This window comes from Crotalus tigris, unplaced genomic scaffold (assembly GCF_016545835.1).
Source record: "Crotalus tigris isolate CLP2741 ecotype Arizona unplaced genomic scaffold, ASM1654583v1 scf7180000017841.2860490, whole genome shotgun sequence".
NCBI classification, from domain to species: Eukaryota; Metazoa; Chordata; class Lepidosauria; order Squamata; family Viperidae; genus Crotalus; species Crotalus tigris.
The window spans coordinates 398,699-420,249 of record NW_024096667.1 but is presented as its reverse complement, the minus strand read 5'-3'; the positions used below and the strand labels follow the sequence as shown (position 1 = coordinate 420,249).

At 37.6% G+C, this 21,551-nt stretch overlaps 1 protein-coding gene across 12 annotated transcripts in view; it reads left to right on the top strand.

Annotated features, from left to right (window-relative positions):
* Window positions 1-21,551, top strand: part of LRRC4C (leucine rich repeat containing 4C) — an 817,554-nt gene that overhangs the window by 750,449 nt on the left and 45,554 nt on the right. The window contains exon 1 of one of the 12 annotated variants that reach the window (XM_039343319.1): window positions 15,230-15,322. The exons of the other annotated variants lie outside the window; for them this stretch is intronic. The gene's annotated coding sequence lies outside the window, so the exon portion shown is untranslated. Of the gene's footprint in view, window positions 1-15,229; window positions 15,323-21,551 lie in introns of those variants that run through there. 12 annotated transcript variants of the gene reach the window in all.

Here is a 21,551-nt window from a genome sequence, read left to right as displayed (position 1 = left end):
GTAATTGTCTAGAAGTGTTTTATCTGTACATCATTACAGCCTGCAGCAATTAGTATTACTAATTGGAAGTAATATTAATCAGAGAGCAACCCCTGACTCTGTTATGCTAGCTATAGTCATTTTTTTTCAAGACACAAGGTTTCTAAGTCTGACTGTTCTGAGCATTGTAATTGGGCTGTTGTCCTTTGGCTTATGATTGGATTGCTTTCCCTTCCTTCACTGTCCCCAATCTTAACTAATAAATATTTTTTTTCCTAATGCCATTTGTTTAGATGGGATGGGATGATGTTGATGGCAGAGGTATCCAGTGGAGTAGAGAGTAAAAAAAAAAATCAAGTTGGTAGTCACAGCCACATGATTGAAACCTCAACCTTTTTCTCAACACACCTAAGAAGAAGTGGGTCTTCAACTATCATATTGATTTTTTTTTTGATCCTCCCATTTGGAAAATCTTATGTGAGAGTGGGGTGTGCAGATAAAAGCAGTCATGACCAGACAAAAAATGAAGACATCAGTTACTGCCTTTTAAAATATTGTTTCGGGATAGTTAGATTTCATGAGGGTAGATTGCATGTGTGTTGCAAAAGGAGTACTAGTCTACCTTGGATTTTGTTGTACTGTTCGGCTTTTATATGTGTTCTATTTGGTCCTGTTAATGTTGAATTTCAGGCTACATGTAAAAAATGCAAAATCTCTCATTTATGAATATTTGTTGGGCTTTAATATGTTTTCGCAAATCCTTTGATATTCTTTTGATATTCTTGTGTTCTGTGCTTGTGTCTTGATGTCACACCAGCCTTTTTTCCCCCTGATAGTAGACACTTCTGCATGCAAGCCAAGCCATCAGCAAAGAGCAACATAGCTGTTTTGCTGCATTGTGCCTAGTAGACAGGCTGCAACACCAACACAGAGATATCAAATCTGTTGCTTTAATCTTGCTAAGTAAGTGAAGTGTCAGTGCCTACAGAAAAATTGGCCAAGGAGGTTATATTTATTTTTATTTAATTTATAGCACTGGAAAAACATCACGAGAATAGGAGAAAGTACAATTTGTGTCTGCCTGCTTGCTAGCCTGGCTTTTTTTTTATTTTCAAGCCAGAGCTTGTTTCTCTTCAGGTCAGGGTATGTTCTAATTAAAATAAATGTTTAAAAGATTAGCTAGTTTCTTTGAGTCTTAATCTGTTGAATGAACAGTGCAGAAGGGTTATTTAAAGGATTTTAGAAGACCTCTGTTTGTTTTCTTTTGAAAAGAGAAGGAGATTTCTGATCATAGGCTCTAATCAAAGAGTAGACAATTTCTTCACCAGTTAAGAAGAACTGTTACATATTCCATTGTAGTTTATGGTGATTATTTTAATGTTTTTAAGAATGCTTTTAAATAGTTCCATTAGATGTGATTTCTGCAATTAGGGTAATGAGTAACACTATATGGCCAGCAAACATTTTGAGTGTGATTTCAACTCATTTTGAGTAATTAATTAGATTATATAAAAGTTGGAATAATTATTACTATTATTGGTAATAACATCAAGATGTTCAAACTGGATTTAGCATTTTTATCCACCTATCCAGTGTTTCCCAAGGACCTGGGATAGGCAAATGTGAACGTTTGATGATGTTAAGCCATAGGATGTAAGCTATTCCAAGTAAAGCTGCTTTTTGCAATTGATTGATGGCTATTTTGTCAATGCTGATGGTGTTCGGGTCTGTAATCTATGCTGGGTCTGTAACTGTGCTCTTCAGGCAGAAATTAGGCGTCCATTCAGCCCCTCTACTCTAGTAAGCCTCCATACTAACAGCCCCCTCTACCACAAAGATCCTGCAGGAGAAGGGCAGTGCGGACAACCGTGGCATCTGGCAGAGTGAGAATTGTGAACCATAAACACAAAGCTTTCGCTATGTCCCCGCACAACAGTTACAGTGCCCTTGCTGACCTTAACAGGGACATTAAGGAGGCAGGTAAAGGTATTTGTGAAGATAACTCAAATAAGCAGGGGATTGTGGTCCAAGATGAAGAACTAGATTTTGACAGGGAGAAGTGTGAATCAGGTATTACACATCAGTCATGCAAGAACAAAAAGGCACCCAACAAGAGAAGCTACCTTCTGGTAGGTGATTCAATTATAAGGGATGTAAATTTAGGAAAGGACACAGAGGCTTCGAAAGAGGTCAGGTGTCTTCCAGGTGCTACTGCCAGTAGGGACAAGAAGCGTATTTCTAAAATAATTAAGAATGGCAGCAAGGACTGTGATGTAGAGGCTATTGTACATCTCAGCACTAATGATCTGTCCCAAAAAGATGTACTCTCTGTGCAGAATGATTTCCAGAGCTTGGGGAAGGAACGTAGCAGAATAGGCTGTAGGCTTACTTTCTCAGAGGTTTTACCAGTGTATAAGGAGCAAAATGGAAAAGGCCAGCGCATAGCACAATTCAATATGTGGCTAAAGGAGTGGTGTAAAGGGGAAGGCTTTGGATATATTAGTCACAATGTCTGTAGCTGGTCCAATGAAAAGATGTACAAAAGAGATGGTTTGCATCCATCAAAAAAAGGGACTGAGTTACTCGGCTATAAATTCACAGATTTTCTGGAGGAAAATTTAAACTAAACAGTAGGGACAGTGAGTTAATTGATACAGAACAACCCTGTCCCTGGCAATCTAAAAATTATAGGGCTCCGGGATCGGCAAAGCCCTTGCTGGGCTTTTAGTGAAGATTTTTCGGGATTTAGAAACAGAGCTCTGTTTCTTTACCCACTCCACGATGACGTCACAGCCGGAAGCCGAAATTTCGGATATAATATAGAATTGGAGAAATGGGAAAAATATGGGAAATAAATATAAAATTGACTATGTTGGCGGCATTCAAGGAAAACCAGTTGAAAATGTTTTACAGATGGCATCTTCCACCTGCAAAGCTTGCCAAGATGTTCCAGAATAATTCGCCAACATGTTGGAAATGTAAAAAAGTATATGGAACATATTATCATCTATGGTGGACATGCCCAGTTGCAAAAAAATACTGGTCTACAATAAGAAAATGGATCCAAGAAATAATAGACCAACCTGTAGACTGGAAACCAGAGATCTTTTTGTTGGGTATTTTAAATAGAAAATATAGTAAAGAAATATGGTACTTAATTTTACATATAATAATGGCGGCAAGAATAGCATATGCACAGTGCTGGAAAAATGAGAATATACCATCAGAGGAAGAAGTAATAAGAAAAATCCTGGACTGTGCTGAGATGGACAAATTAACAAAAGAGATAAAAGAAAAGGAAGACACAGAGTATTATATAGTATGGAACAAGGTGTATGTCTGGTTGCAGACTAGAAATAATAGAGGAGAATAAATATGAAAAGGTCAAAAGTGAAAATATGTGTACAATAATGTATAATAATAATAATATGAATTATTCTTAGTAAGAAATAGAACATGAAGGAAGAAAAATGTAAATAAGAAATAATGGGGCTATAAGGACAAATATTTAAAGAAGAATAAGGGGGAAATGTAAATATTAGATTACCGTTACATAATTGCTGTAAAAAAAAGGGAGGAGTATATATTGTGTGTGTATGTGTGTAATGTTTTGCTTTGTTTTGTTTTGTCTTGTTGGTTAAAAATAAAAATTTATAAAAAAAATAAAAAAAAGTTATAGGGCTATCAGTGCATGTAGTATAGATGTGTGTGTGGACAAGAATACCAACCTTGCTGTCAAGCAAAATGAAGCCTCTAATAGCGAGTGCCACACAAAGTGCACTAACCAAATAGGTGGTAAGACAATAGGGGACCACACAGGTTATGTAGAAAGTAAACACAGGGCCAGTCACACAGGTCTATACACCAATGCACAGAATATGAACAGCAAACAGGGTGAACTAGAAATTCAGGTTAATGAGGGCAGATATGATATTGTTGCCATTACGGAAACATGGTGGGATGAAACCCACACATGGAACACACAGCTAGAGGGATTTAAATTATTTTTTTTAAAAAAAGACCAAATAAAAGAGGAGGTGGAGTTGCTCTCTATATAAGAAATAACTACATATCTACAGAAATAGAGCACAACAATGATAAAAACTGTCTTGAATGCATTTGGGTCAATATAAAAGGGGGAAAAAATGACATTGCCATAGGTGTATACTACAGACCACCCAACCAAACAGAGGAAATAGATGAACTTTTTGCTAGTCAGCTAACTAAGGTATGTAGGAAGCACATCACAATAGTAATGGGAGACTTTAACTACCCTGACATCAACTGGGAGACAAACTCTGCACCAAGTGGAAGATGAAACAGGTTCCTGGCAAACCTAGCAGACAACTTTGTCTCCCAAAAAGTAGAGAAGAGAACTAGGGATTAGCCATTCTGGATCTAATTCTCACTAACAGAGATGAAATGATAGAAGGTGTTGAAGCCATAGGAACCCTGGGAGGAAGTGATCATGCAATATTAGAATTTAATATTATAGAAGCACAAGCAATAGAACACAGTCAAACTAGGTCTTGGACTTCAAGCAAGGTTTTACATTTAGGCAAGAAAAACCAAATGCACAAGTACATAGGTGGCACCTTGCTCAATAGTAGTAACTGTGAGAGGGACCTCGGAGTCCTAGTAGACAATCACCTAAATATGAGCCAGCAGTGTGCTGCAGCTGCCAAAAAGGCCAACACAGTGCTAGGCTACATTAATAGAGGGATAAAATCAAGATCACGTGAAGTGTTAATACCACTTTACAATGCCTTGGTAAGGCCACACTTGGAATACTGCATCCAGTTTTGGTCACCGCGATGTAAAAAAGATGTTGAGACTCTAAAAAGAGTACAGAGAAGAGCAACAAAGATGATTAGGGGACTGGAGGCTAAAGCATATAAGGAACGGCTACTGGAATTGGGTATGTCTAGTTTAATGAAAAGAAGGACGAGGGGGGACATGATAGCAGTGTTCCAATATCTCAGGGGCTGCCACAAAGAAGAGGGAGTCAAGCTATTTTCCAAAGCTCCTGAAAGCAGGACAAGAAGCAACTGGTGGAAACTAATCAAGAAGAGAAGCAACCTAGAACTAAGGAGAAACTTCCTGACAGTGAGAACAATTAACCAGTGGAACAACCTGTCTCCAGAAGCGATGAATGCTCCAACACTGGAAGTTTTTAAGAAGAGACTGGACAGCCATTTGTCTGAAATGGTATAGGGTTTCCTGCCTGAGCAGGGGGTTGGACTAGATCAGTGGTTCTTAACCTGGGCGATATTGCCCCCCAGGGGGCGATTTCATTTTTCAAGGGGGTGATGGAACGAAAAGGGGGCGATATGGGGGCAATGAAGCGAGAAGCTTTAGGGACACTTTTGAGATTTTTTCGTACAGTGAATAGCTGTATATCTGTCATACAAAAACATCAGATGATCGCTATTAGTGGACTGAATTGTGTTTTCAAATGTTCCTCCAGCTAGCTTCAGTACAGAACGCTGCACATATGTGAATACGCATCGCTTATCTTCATGCGCATTGCACAGCAGCCTCTACCCATACAGTGGCACGCCATTGGCCAGAATATGGGCGATATGGGGAAAAGACTGGAAATAAATTATTTGCATCAATATGTCCTGATGGCAATTTTAAAGAAAACAAAAAAGTGTTTGCATAAATTGAAGAATTATTTCCTATGTTGTGATTGAGAGGTTATGTTGGGGGAGGGGGGCAATGACAACTTCCTCATTGGCTCAAGGGGGCGATTTGTTCAAAAAGGTTAAGAACCACTGGACTAGATGACCTCCAAGGTCCCTTCCAACTTTACTATTATTATTATTATTAAGAGGTGCTCTAAGTTGCTTTGGGATTGCACTCAAGAAACCTGTTACTATTGGTACCATCTTTGTTTTCTTTTGAAGCAGTCATTCAATTTCTATTTGAAGGTCTTGCATTTTGTTCTCGTTTCTTCTATTCTACTTTCTTCAGGTATTAAAATATTTCAGCACTAAGAATGGGCTTATTTTATTTTAACCTAATAACAAATGTTTCCTAGTTTCTGTGCATCCTTACTGTATACCTTAACTGGGCAGGGCCACATTTGAGAATATCTTTGGATAAGCCTTAATCTTAATGAATGTACAACAGGCTTTAAGAGATGAGTTCAAATAAGTATTATAAATAGTTTTTTTTTTCAAAACAATCTCTCATTTTCTACCCCTATGTATAACTTGCAATTTAATCTTTACATGGTATTAACTGTTTGGCAGCATAAACATTAAAATTATATGGCATTACTGCAGATAAAATGCATTACCATTGTTACTTGTGTAACTAATGTAGTAGACAGGATTTTGAGATGCACCTTTGCTGGGCTGGTCTTTTCAAAACTACAATAAAACTGACTGATTGACAGAAAAAAAATATCAAAATTCACCTCCTTATCTTATATATCTTCAGTGCACAGCATGTTCACTCATTTTAGCATTTGTCAGGGACCATCTCAAGGTTTCTAAGAAAAACTGAATACATACAACCAAACAAACTCTACAAAACCATTATACACTAATGAAATCCTGTTATCAAACAGCACAGATGGGAAAGTTCTGGACAGCTCTAGAAACCTTGAATAAAAAGAAAGAAATGAAGCTGAAATGTTATATTCATGGAGAGGCCAAGATATTTGCTCTTATATTTTTTTTCATTGCCTACTTAGTTTCAATGCCCTACACTGAAGTCTCTGGTGGACATATATTTTTTTAAAGCAGCTTTGGAAAGCCTACCATTCTCATTTGTTTCTGAGAAATAAATAAATATTCAAGCAAGCAAACAAACAAGCTTACATCTCCCGATTATTCCAGCAGAGTTGCAAAATCAGGAAAACAACTTAAAACTGTTCCTATCAGAATGTTAAAAATCTTTGCCAGCATAATGAGGGAATTTGCATAATCAGGCACCTCTACATGCTTTTAGGATTATAGAATGCTCAATATTCATGGTTGCTTTGAATGAATTTCACATATATTGAATTTTCAAGAACCTGTTCCTTCTTTCTGTATGCATTTTCTCCTATTTCTATTAACTTTATTGTGAAATAAAATAACAACATAGACAGGAATTCTGATAATTCAGTAAATCTTCTCCAGGTCCTTTGTAAATACTGTATAACTAGTATATAAAATCTTTATTCTGTCTGTCTTTCTATTTAGCTATCTTATAATGCCTGTGCTATATTATCTATATAAATGTCCTCTCCAGGTCCATTATAAATATAACCAAAATATAATGCCCTTTGATATTATCTCCACCTAATAATGTCTGTATTATGCTATCTATATAAGTTCAGGTCATTTATTTTTTAGTAATACCCAATATAATTAGCAACCTGTTTTAGAAGCATCAAAAGTAAGAACAGAAGTAGATGGATTTAGAGTGAGGGGGAGGAATCATGTAATTTTAAGCGAAAGTCAGAGTTTGGAGTAAATATCTTTATGTTGTTTAGGGATGGAATAAGAAATGCTTTGCATCTTCATGCAAACATACAAATTTTTAGAGTGCTAAATTATTTAAAATTTGTACCTTTCCAAATATTGTAACATAATTTCAGATAAAAAAGTCATACAGAAAACAATACATTAAGGCACAAAGATCAAAACTGTCATCAGGATGAGAAATTGTGATAGAGCAACCACCTCCCCCAAAATATCCAAAACAAAACAAAAAACTAACAATCTAAATCCCCAAAAATCCCACCACAAAAAATCCCAAGGACACAGAAACAAAACCCAAATTGAGAAATTCTTCCATGTATATGCTCATGTATAAGCTTTCAGAGTGTATTATTTTAAACTTTCAATGCAACATTTTCCTCAGGTGTGCAGCTTACCAATCAGAAAACAGTCACAAGGCTTATTTTCATAATTCCTCAATAAATGAAGTAAATATAATTATGTCTATTATGATAGCACACCAGTCTATTGTCAAAATGAGAAGTGGAAAACTGGCAAAAAAAAGAGTACCTTCTATCCTATTAGATTCCACTGGTGGGAGAAAAGGCACAAGATTTGGAAGCTTTAATTACTATTAAAAAAAGGCTTGCACATGGTCGTTATGTGTTTGAATGATTGCTTATCTGTTTTCAGTCCAGCTTACCATGAAAAGTCTTGCACTTCTTCATCCAGGTAATCCTTGACTTATGGCTTAGCAACCATTTTCAGTTACAACAGATCCACCCCCAAAGCTACTTACAGCCTCTGCAGTGTCCTGTGGTTGTTTACCCTTACAATTGACTGCAGGGGTGCTGCAGTAGCTGCACAATCTATCCCACCAGACCTTTGGCTTGTTTCAAACCAGCCACTCAGCTACGCAAGCTTTCCACAAAATATACTGCTGCATGGGGCACTATTGCAGCTTGTAGGCCCTGGTCCACACCCCACTCAGCCATCCAAGGGTTTTGTGGGACTCAGCCCACAAACTCCATACAAAAATTTGACTCCTTAAAAAAGCAATGCCCCTACAGGCTAGCGACAATAGTACCTGCTTGCAGAACAACATAAGGTTTCCATGAGGTAGCCTCTGTAGGAAAACTGAGCCTCCTATTGCATTGTATTGATCAGGCCTCTCTACAAAAAAAAAAAAAAAAAAAAAAAGTTGGCTACTGCTATGCTCAAGTACTGGGGAGTACTTGTGGTGAATACTTGAGTGCTGCAAGTCCCAACTTGTTACAGGACCTCGCCCGCTGGTAGCTTCTGGGTAGAGATAGATAGATACAGTGATGGGATTCAAAGATGTGAACAACCGGTTCAAAAAATTAGCTACCGGTTCTTCTAAAGTGATGCAAACTGGCTGAATCCCATGGATGGATGGATGGATGGATGGATGGATGGATGGATGGATGGATGGATGGATGGATGGCAGACAGACACATGACAGATAACAGATACAGACAATTTTGTTATTCTATGTATGAGAATGTTCGTATATACACATATGACACAATGTACTTGGAATCATACCCTGAATTTGGGCATAAATAATTGATAATTGATTGGCTTGCAGGACAGCCTTGCAACCTTGCAACTTACGAGTACCTTGCAAATTAAGAACCCTCAGGATTGCTGCAGCAGTTTTGAGGATAATGGAACAGTTTTGTTTTTTAATGCTCAGCATCTACCGTTCTTTTTTTTTTATATTGACTTCTGTTAGACTATGTCAGCTGGAAAAAGACTGCAAAACACAGAAGCATCATAAATAACTAGTGTAACCGCTTCAGGGTCTATGTTAGGAATATTGCTTCATTTCTCATAAGAATAACAGATCTTGTTATAATAGAAAGAAAACACAGAAGTGTTCAGTAAGGGTAAAGAGACGAAGAATGGACTTAGTATTTCTGACGACAACTATAATTTTGCCTTCTAAGTAGAGATCTCTATACTAATGCTTCATAGGAAAACAGTGATAAAAAACACATCTGTTTAACTTTGCTGTTTAATACATGTTCACTAATGCATCAGCAAAATCCTTATTCATTTAATGCAGAATCATGTTTCTTCTTCCCCAGGGAGCTAAGAGTAAGATGTTAAATATTAAGTAAGATGGCTTTGAAATGAAAACATTGTCTACTAACTCAAAATTCATCCCGAGCTTAATCTTACTCAATCTGAACTTGCAGCTGTATCAAGATTGGCTAAGATTATTTCTGTATAAAACAGAAAAAAACACATGTCTGTTAAATACTCTGTTCTGTAGGTTCTCATGTCATGTAGCAAGCAAACACGGGTTGTGTATAACCTTTCATAGTAAATGGCAATGAATTCTGATGTTGTGAACGTAGGCAAAGGTTTGCTGTTGGGTTGTTTTTTTTTCTTTTTTTTGTAACTGAAAAATATCCCTATCAGAACCTGAATGAAAGAGCATATTGTACAAATAAATGACTTCCTTTACCAATCAGAGATCTGCAGAACCTTCTGCACTCTTGTTTAAATAAAAGCAATTTTACTGCATAATAAAATTCATGTAGCTTCAAACAATCTTTATATAAATATCATGCATAGGAGCAATCTTGTGCCTGAAAAAAAGGAAGACTGTGAATTAGCCTTATGACTTCTGCTTATTTTGCTCCTCGGTTATACTGTCATAACAATCCTGTGATTAGCAAAATGTGTGTATCTCTGATATTTCCTAAATAGTAATGTTTCCATGCCAAAGTCTAAGCTTTTTATAAATGATACAGATAGGTGTCTCCATTCTGAATGACCTCAGCCTAAAACGCATTTTTTCCCTTGCTTGCTTGATCTACCAGTTTATTATTTTCATTATTTCTTGCATCACAGAAATATCCTTTGACACACAGGAGAAAGTAATAGTTTGTGACTGTTCTTTTAATGTCCTTTCATCACCACTGAGTGTAGTTTTATTGTCCTTGCTATAAAAAGAAATGGATCACGCAAAGAATGTATTGGTAGATAGCCAGCTTTCCTTCCTTCCATCCTGCCGAGTGGGGATTTCCAGCCTTTTGAATACGTATGCCTCCCGACTGATCTGTTATCATCTCATTATCTTCAATACATACCATAAATCCCTGAGTCAGTCGTATCATTACACACAATACAATTTGCACTGCAGCAACTGGTAACAACACAGAAAGATTTTACTGTATGTTGCATAGGAGGCTAAATTTTCTTGCATTGGATCAGTCCAGTGTACTATTAAGTCTTACTATATATATTGTCTTTGGCCGAAGCCAAACATTGTTGGTTTGAACGAATAAATACAATACATAGCTTATATGCAATGTTTAGGGAACTGCTTCTAACACTATTAATAAACAGCTTCTATTAAAATTGGAATTATACACAGCATAAATGTAAGTATACATAAGTGAATGGATGAGATCTGACAGTGTCTATGGAGATTTTCAGTCATCCAGATCCTGGTTGGCTTTTTTCAAAAGGCAACTGGACTTTCTTTGTTTTTTCTTGAAGATATTTTGCTTCTCATCAGAGAAGCTTCTTCAGTTCTGACAGAAGCATATTGCTGAGTGTTAGGAATATGACATGTGTTGTATGCATATTTTCCAAGTACATATTGGTGTTTAATCTGCAAACAGCAGTCTCTTTTATTGTTTAAAAATCTTTGAAATCAACAGTTTTTTTCTCTCTCCAATCATACTATCTCTGATTGAAGAGTCCTCCTTAAATGAGAAGGACCTCCAATCAAGTAATTATCACAGATAGTCTCAGCCATAGCAACATTTATGAGGCATCCAAATCTGATACAACTGACTCTGGCACTTCAAACCACAATCTTGTTTATCCAGACCATAGGAGATCACTACCTCCATGTCAAAAGGAAGGAACTAGAGGAATGTTGTTACAAAAGGAAGCATCTAACCCAGGCCACTTTCTTGAAAGCTTGAGACTGAAGCTGGAAATTTGGATTAATCAGTGCCAGTTGTACTCAAGCAGAAGATGAAGACTTCCTCTAGTCAAGTTGCCACTTAGATGCAGTCAGATGTTAGAATCACTCTTTGAACAATCCAATCTTCTATTTTGTTTTAAACTATCACGTAGATTGTTATGGAGTTTTCTCGTACCTGGAGATTTAATCTCTTTGAAGTAAATAGATGTTCTTGGATCAGTCTTACCTCTTCATCCTTCTCTTGGCTCAATACATCTCCTCTTACCTAAGCTACAGTGGGAGATGAATAGTCAACCATTCACAATAATTTGTATGCTATCTACTCACCAGCCTTAAGGCCAAAACATACTTCAAAAACCCTACCAAAGATAGCTGTTTTTACTCTCCTTTTGAAAGATAAATGAGTGAAAGTAACCTCTCCTGCAGTGAGAGAAAGGAAGAAGCAACACAAAGGTAATCAAAATGAAAGATACAGTTCCCATGAGACTTGGAAAAAGTACTTTACTGTTGGCCAATGTGTTTGGAAAATATCTCCTTAACAGAGAACTCTGTGTGCATTGATCAAATTGAGTAACTTAAGGGACTGCTATTGAGAAGGACATTTTCCAGGCCTTTGCTTTCTGATTTCTTGAGGTCAGTGGGCACTCGGAGCATGATCTCACGGGTAGATGATGTAAGATAAGCAGATTCCATCTGCTCCAAAGTTAATGAACATTAACACTGTATAAGAATTTACAGATATTTTATACCAGTGATTTGAATTAGGCCTTGAAGCTTGCCAGCAACGAATGCAGTTCCTGAAAGACAGGTGTTATTCTGCTGTACAGGCTGAAGCTGATCAACGAGCCATGTTCTGTGCTAGCTGCAATTTAGAAGTCATTTTCAGGGGCAACTCTATGTGGAACAAATTGTAGTAATCTAATCAGGGTTTGACAAGGATGCAACATAAAGTCTTGAATGTTTCCTAGTCCAGGAAAGGACACAACCACGGAAGCTTTATTGGCCATGTTCTGTACTTATTGCTTTAGCCTTGAGTGCAAGAGAACCCCAGATTTCATACTTGCCCTTTCAGATGAATTGCAGTTCCATCAAGATTAGTAGTTGGAACATCCATAGAATCAGAGGGTTTCTGTATCTTTCAGGGATTCAGTCTGAGCCTGTTCTACTTTGTTCACCTCCTCACAGCCGCCAGATATTGGATCAGGACTTCCCCATCTCCTTGGTCTGTGGTAGATTTATAAAGCTGGATTTCATCAGCATATTGATGATACCTAATCCAAACTGACAGATGTCCTTCCCCAGCATCTTCACTGATGTTTACGAGTTTACTTTTCTTTCCAAGGACTTGGCACATCACAGCCTAGCAAATCTGTACAAAATGTTTTGTTGCAGCCCACACCTTCTCCAGTAATAAACTATTGCTCTCCACCCTTCTAAGGTTTGCAAGGTGGTGTTGCCCTGTCTTGAACATCCAATTCTTTAATACTTAGTTCAAGCAGGAGTCTATAAATCTGTAAAGTGACATGCAAACTTTGCCTCTTCTCAAATGTTCCTATACTAGTTGGAATGAAGTGCTGCTTCAGTGTGGTTATTCCTGCTATAGTTGCTACCACATTCTTGGTAGCAACTAGAGGATATGCTGGATAAGCTGCCCACATAACTTGTGGTGCTGACAGTTAAATGATAGTCTTCTTGCCTAATTGTAATAGCTGCCAATCTCTAGACGTTTTTTCCATTTCTCTATGCCGTTTGTTTATCATGTTTCTTTCTACCCACTTCCATAGGGGAAATGGGGGTGAGAAACATTTCTATCTGGATCCAGTTCTTTTCCAAAATGCAGAGCAGCCTCAGCCTTGTTCCCTCACAATGTTAAAACGAGAGAAAGAGCAAAAGAGGCAAATTCTGGGAAATCTTACAATGAAGTGTCCAAGGATTCAATCTTCCCTCCTGAATCAATAGCAGTTAAAGCTATCTACTCAGGAATGAGTACAATCACTATAAAAAAAGTGGCCCCACCCCTAATCCTCACAAAAAATAGCAGAATTGATGATACCAAGTGCTGCTCAGAGATCTATTGGGATTAGAAGAGGTATATCACCCCCATCCTGGTGCTACCACAGGTCATATGAGCCATGATGGTGCAGGGTTACAATGCAGTATTACAAGCTAACTCTGCCCACTTCCAGGAGTTCGATCCTGACCTGCTCATGGTTGACTCAGCCTTTCATTCTTCCAAAGTCAGTAAAATGAGGACTCAGAGTGTTGGAGGCAATATTCTGACACTGTAAAACGCTCAAAAGAGTGCTGTAAAGCACTATGCATCAATATAAAAATCTAAGTGCTATCACTATCCTGAAGAGTTTCCCATGAAATTCCCAACCCATATCCATTCCTGAACCCAACTGAAAGGAATCTATATAATCTACTTCATACAAAACCTTTTGTAGTTAAAGTTTAACCCCTTTAACTGAGTGTGCTGGCATTCTCTCCAACTTTCCTTTCTTAAACCAGTAGGTTTTGCATATCTCTGCCACATTAGTTGCTTCTTGTATCCTCATTTATTTCTTCTTTTTAACAACACTTAGATTCATTTAATTTTATATTTAGTAAAATGGAATTCTATTTATCATTACTCTGAGTTTAAAACCTGCATTTTTGAATTCCAAAATACATATTCAACTACGCACAGCTTTGGTTTCCTTAGAAGCAAAGACTGCAGCATTAAATGATAGTTTGATATTGTAATGTTCATACTATTTCATTTCTTCAAATAACATGAGAGTTTGTGTTTTAATGGATGTCAGTATAATTAATCTCCCCTACATGGAATCCAGTGGAAACCATAACATTACAATGAACTAAAGAAAAATGACATGGATATTATTATGGCACTACTTAAGGACTCTATTTACTAATACTACTCATATCAACTGTACCCGAACACATACACACACACACAAACCTACGTCATGCAGCTTTCTTTCAACAAATATTTGATTGATGATGACAATAGGTACCAACATAAATATTTATTCATTTCTCCATTTTTTTTTAATACAGATGCTTTCTAAGCTCTGATGAAGTTCAATCACTTGGCTTTCTAAGCAGGACTAGATACCTTTAATACAGGCCAAATAATAATTCAGAGGAAATTTCATTTACCTATTGGATGATTGTGGTATTGGATAATGGAGGGAGTAGGAGAATAATTGTGCAAGTATTATTCAGCTATAGCTGTGTCATTTTATCTGCATTAATGATATTTCTGCACTGCTATAGGCATTATAACCCACTTGAATGGAGAATAGAGAGGAATAAAAAAAAATCCAGATTCAAATTCAGAAGCTAAAATTCATTCACTGATTACATTCCCAACATATATAAATCCAGTCTTTCTCTTGAGGTTTATGTTGCAGGAAGTTTCTGAATATAAAATGAGTGTCAGCTGTCCTCTGCCAGCTGCTGATAAACTCCAAACACAGAAGGAACAGGTGACTAGCAAACTTTAATGCAAAAGAAAAGTCAGCAGTGGGAGTGAATTGCTCCCAGTGCTTTACATAGTTGTGCTCCACCCATCAACCCCACCCCACGTAGCAAGCCAGCATCCGGACCATATGGATAATAGGCGTAGTGCACCACCCTTTCTCCCCCTCCAGACACACCCACAGAGCCTCTGCAGTCCCAGCCATTTGTTCTGATAACGAGGCAGCTGGAGGAAGGGAGACGCAGCCAAGGTAAGGCACAATCCCTCCCTCCTCCTGCTTATCTAGTCCCTTGTCAAGCTGGTAGGAGGAGTGTTCCTGGCTTCTGTCTCCTCTGAGGACAGCACCTTTGGCGTCTGGCTGCATGCTTCCCATCTCCCGGCCCATGGCAAGCCCAGGGGCTTGACAGGCGGCCCCCTCTACCAGGGCCCCTCCTGGAAGGCAAACAGAGACAGGTGAGCATGCAACAATTTGATTGGTCTCTTCCGTGGCCCCTCCCCCGGTTTTCCAGGGTGCTGGCAATGGAAGGCCCACACCAGGGGCTTGACAATGAGTACATCTCTAGGATAAGCTTATAAGCTTCACCAACAAATTACCCAATTTTTGCACCCTTGTGCCTAGATGAACAATTGGATACATTATAATTGGATACTACTTGTAGGTGAATGTGTTTATATTCTTAGTAGATTGGACATAGTGAGCTCCATCTTTTATGGAGCCTTTATGGTAATATTATTATAGATAATTGTGCAGGAAAAAGCACTCAAATGCAGCAATTAATGTTCAATTTCCTTTTTAGCAGCCCAAGGCAGATCTGCTGTGGTTGTAATCCAGTTTAATAAGTGCTTCAGGAACAAACAAAAAAAAAAAGTCCTCAGATTTTTTTGATTTTTTTTATTTTTGCTTTTATAAGGGGCATCTTAGCAATCTTTGCAGTTGCCATCACAGTATAAAGGAACTAAAATAATAGAAAGATGTAGAACCAGGGATAAGGTGAGAAACTGTTTTTAGAAGGATGACATAAGCAGAGCAAGAATTGGATTTAGGGAAGTTTTTCAGTTGCACAATTGCCCCTGAATGTTGTGTCATATTATTTGGAAACTTCTTTAGCATTACAGAATTGAAAAATTATTCTCCACAGATTTTATAGTCCATGTTTAGGATGAAAATTGCTAACTAAGTTCCCAAACTAAATACATTTCATAAACCTATATTTGAAATACTTTCCCTTCATTTAATTTGTAAACAAATTTAATTTATAATTAAACTCATATATGCCACACAACAGTTTTTGCCAACAATCTGTTTATTGCCATTTTTTTAGCACTCAACAGTCAATCAGAATTTTTTTCCTCTGGTTCTTATGGCTTCAAACTACAGTACTGATAACTGCAGCCTTTTTATTTCTTTTCTAGAACTTACTTTAGAAGTTCTTTAAAATCAAAAGGGATATGGGAAGGTTTCCTTGGGGAAAGTGCATTCTTATCCTCCTTTATTTATAGTTTAATTATTTGGTGGCCAAGGTGTCTATATGAATGCCATGGCTTTTATTAGACAATTTTCTAAATGGTAGCCAGCTTTCTTGGCTTCTTAAGCCTCTGTAAAATCCATGGAAGCTATAATGAGGGAACTCTTTACATTGGAATTTCCCATATATCAAAAGCTATTGTATACAGTGAGTCACAAGCTTGTCATTTTAATCATCTAATTCTCATTTGATAAATTTTCCAATGTTTATCCTCTTGTTCTAGAGGATAGTTTTTGAAATAAATATCCACATCCCTGTTAAACTCTGGAACTGGTTGTTACTATTTGTAGTTTATTTAAGAATAGGTAGTCCTCATTTGGGGTGGCATGATGGCTCAGTGTTTAAGAAGCTGGGCTTGTTGGCTAGAAAGCCAGCAGCCCAGATTTGAGACCCGAGCATCCTGAAACAGGGTGAGTTCCTGTTCTCACCTCAACTTCTGCCAACCTAGCAGTTTGAAAGCATGCAAATGTGAGTAGATAAATAGGTACCATTTCGGTGAGAAGGTAATAGCACTCCATAACATCATGCTGGCCATATGACTGCAGAAATATCTTCAGGCAGCGCTGGTTCAGTGTCTTGAAATGGAGATGAGCACTGCTCCCTATAGTCAGCAACGACTAGCAGAGTAAAATCCACAGGAACTCCTTTACCTTTTTTATTTAGTCCGGACAACTCAAATACCACTTTTCAGTTTTTTAGAATACGTTAGCAGATTCTCTATATAGTTATATGATCTTCTGTCACTATATTTAAAGAGAAAAGCAGAATACTTTAATACATGTGTAATGCATTTACTAGACACAATGGGATATCCTGTACTTCCAAATAAGGATATATACCAAGATTACATTTTCTGCCTTCGTTCTTTATGAAGATAAGATTAAATATGTGGAATGCAACTTTATCTTGTCATTATTTTTGATGCTATCTTCTTGTTTAGTTTTCTTAGATTTCATTTCCTACCCTGCTTTAGGTAGTGATCTATCTGAATAATATTGTTTTTATTCTGCAGAATGGTGGTTGCAGCAATGTTCATAGCACAGAATACAGTTTAATTCTATGCAAGTGTAACATTCTACAGTGAATGGATACTGAGGCTCAAGTCTGCCTTGAAAAAAATGAGTTTGCCTCAAATCTGCATTATGCAGTAGATCACTAGTAAATGTACACAGTTTGGTATATGTGACCAGGCCTTTTCCCATTTGCATATTTCAGATTAAAACCTCTTTGAAAACAAATCCAAAATGTTCAATAACTTTACTTTAGATCAAACTTATTTGTATTAGATTTTCTACTGCTCTAGGGAAAAAAACATGCAATAATCCAGACAGACTTAACTGAAAGCTATATGGGGAGCTGCTGAGTTGCTTTCATCAGGATTAGTATTGTCAGTTATAGGCAGCAGCTGCCAGCCATCTAGTTAATTAAGATCAAGCTGAGTTTGTTGACCTGTAGTTAGTGCTTTTTTAAGGAAGTATTGCCCTGTAGAAGAAGGTACCTTAGGAAGAGGTTGCATATTTAGGCAATCTCTCCACTCTGTGAGGAGGGGAAAAAAAGAAAAAAAAAATGGGCCAGAAACAGGATCACACATAGTAACCAACCATACTGGCAAATATATGGTGGAGAGAGAGAAGAGATACACTGCAGAGTTCATAAATTCAGGCACTGGTTGCAAACTTACTTTTTCATCATTATCATAACTTTGAACATTTACTGCCTGAGGCAGTCAATCAGTGAAGTCTATTTATATTTAACAAAAACATATTTGCTTGTACTGGCTGGTTATAAGCTTAACTGACAGTATGACTCTGTGTTTACATGGTTTGTGTTCTGTTGTGAGCCAAAAGAGAGCTTCACAAGAAGTTCTTATTAAGGCACACTCCTCCACCTGGTATCCCCTTGTTGCTAGTGATAGTTGGTGTGTTTGTAGTACATTTTTTTCAAAAGATTATTTAGCTTGGGACAAGCTGATCTAGACAGTTAATTGAAACATGTCTTTATGTAGCTTAGCATCTGCTAGCACAGCATTGAAACACTTTTCTGCCAAACGAAAAGTAGAAATGATTACCGATATCCATATAGTAAATATCCCAAATAAATATCCCTAGTCCAGCTGACTAGGAATGGTCTAATATAGCTTTATATATGGCTTAATATCAGGCTTTGAACACTATTTTGACAAAACTGAGGTGAGATAAGAATTGGAAAGATCTTATTCCTTAATTATTTCACAAGATATAAAATTATCTGAAGATTTTTTTACTTTTACATATCACTCTTCTTTTTATGTAATTGCCAGTAAAGAACCATCTCTATTTTGGGAATATTGCAGTGGCATTCTTTTCTCGATCCCTTTGAAAACTATTTCATTTCTATTTAACAGTTCTGATGAGATGGCTATAAGAGTGCATACACAATTGCTGGTGTTAAAAAAGGAGAATCTCTTCTGTAATTAAAATCTTTGATAATTACATGATTATTGTGCAGCTACAACACTTCTCCAAAATATTTTGCATCAAACCTTAATTTGATGAAATTAATTATAGTACTTGGTTAACAGTTTCCTACAAATCATGGAAGCAGATCAACCCATCATCATATAAACAGAGTTGCTTCTATAGCTTCAAGAGGTAAAAAAATATTTTATTCTTCAAATAATTTTTCTTACCACATCTAATACTGGAGCACCAGGGAACTAACAGGACTATAAAAGAGGTGATGTGGTTCCAATCTTCAAAAAGAGGGGAAAAAATGGATCCAGGAAACTACAGACCAATCAGCTTGACATCAATACCTGGGAAAATCCTGGAAAAGGTAATCAAGTAGCCTAGAAACAAGCAAAGCTATCAATGGAAGCCAACATGGGCTTATTAAAAACAGATCATGCCAGACAAATCTGATTGCCTTCTTTGACAAAGTGATTAAATTAGTGGATCAGAAAAATGTTCTTGACATAGTTTAAAAAGACATTTAACAAAACCTATTTTTTGGTAAGATAGAAAAATGTGGAATAGACAGCATCACCATTTGATGGATTTGAAATTCACTGTCCAATTGGTCTCAATATGTACTTCTTAATGGGACTACCTCTAAATGGAGGGAAGCATGCAATGTGGTATTTTAAGTTCTGAGTTAGGCCCAGTAGTCTTCAATATCTTCATAAATGATTTACATGAGGGAATAGAACGGGAACTCAACAAATTTGCAGAGAATACCAAGCTGGAGGGAATAGCCAACAATTTAGAAGACAAACTCAAAATAAAGAAGGATTTTGACAAACTTGAACAATGGGCCCTATCCAACAATGCTATTGAGTGGTGAGAAAAGTCTTACACTTAGGATAGAAAAAAACAAATGCATAGGTATAGAATAAGTGGCACCGGGCTCATCATTAATGACAGTAGAGGGATTTAGGTGTCCTAAGTGACCATTTAAGCATGAGCCAGTGGTATGCTGCAGTTTCCAAAAAAGCAAAAGCACTCTCAGGGTGCATCAACAGAGGGATAGTATCAATATCATGTGAAGTGATAGTACTGCTTTATATTGCACTGGTAAGACCACATTTGGAATACTGCGTCCAGTTCTGATCACCATGATATCAAAAAGATGCAGAGGCTCTAGATGATAAGGAATCTGGAGGCTAAACAGAATCTAGGTATGTCTAGTCTAATGAAGAAAAGGACTAAGAGTGATATGATGTCTTCCAATACTTGAGGGGCTGTCACAGAGAAGAGAAGGCCGACTTACTCTCCAAAGCACCTGAAGGCAGGACAAGAAGTAATAGATGGAAAATCTTTAAAGAGAGAGTCAACCTAGAACTAAGGAGAAATTTCCTGACTGTGAGAATAATTAATCAGTGAATGGCTTGCCTCCAGAAGTTGTGGGTGCTCTGCCCCTGGAAATTTTCAAGAAGAGTTTAGATAACCATACAGTATGTTCAGAATGGTATAAGGTCTTCTATGTATGATTATATACAGCTCCTAGATGTATAGTATATCAGAGGGTTGGACGAGAACACAGGTTGGCAACCTGCGGCTCCGGAGCCGCATGCGACTCTTTGAGCCTTCCCCTGTGGCTCCCAGCCTCCTCTGCCTTTGCAGAGAGAGACAGAGACAGAGAGAGGAATTGCGCTTCCCTGCTTCTCTCTCTCTCTCTCTCTCTCTCTCTCTCTCTCTCTCTGTGTGTGTGTGTGTTTTTGTGTTTGTGTTTTTGTGTGTGTGTGTAAAAGAGAGTGCACTCACAGTGTTCTCCGAGGAGCTGAAAAGCTTACTGGGCGGAACTCCTCCCTTCACTGCATCTCTGCAGGAAGCAGGAAGGGCAGAAGAGAGCTAGCTAGCCCAGCTAGGCTGACTCAGGAATTCTGGGAGTTGAAGTCCATGAGTCATAAAAGAGCCGAGGTTGCCTACCCCTGATCTTGTTGGACAACAGCCTGAAGCTTGTCAGGTGAGCAGCAGATAGGAGAGGGGGGGGGAGAAAGAGAGAGAGAGAAAGAGAGAGAGGGAAAGAGAGAGAGAGAGAAAGAAAGAGAGCGGGGGAAGAGGAGTGGCAGACCAAGGGCAGATAGAGAGGGAGAGAGAGAGAGAGAGAGAGAGACCCTTTTGACATCTAAAATGAAGATAACACTGCATATATCCTTTTTTACCTGTGTGTGTGTGTATATATATACATACATACATATACATATATAGACACACACACACACATACATACACACACACAAACACACACACACCTATAATAAAGGTAAAAAAGGATATATGCAGTGTTATCTTCATTTTAGATATCAAAATGGTTTTTCGGCTCCCAGTGTTTTGTTTTTGGTGGGAAACGGGTCCAAGTGGCCCTTTAAGTGTTTTGGGTTGCCTACCCCTGGACTAGAAGACCTCCAAAGTCCCTAACAACCCTGTTAGTCTTTGTTCTAATATGTTACGATAATAGACGTGCTGCCTCTTATATAGGATTGCAGCAGGGCAGTGTTTATCTTTAATAATCATTCTAAAATCTATTGGTTTTCATTTTGTCCTCAACTTGATCTTCTTAGCATAGTTTGTAACTATAGACACTTTAAATTCATGAATCAAATAGGTGTGAATATAGGGAAGGAGGGAGGAGATATGCCACATTAATATTTTGTTACATATTCTTTGTATACAATT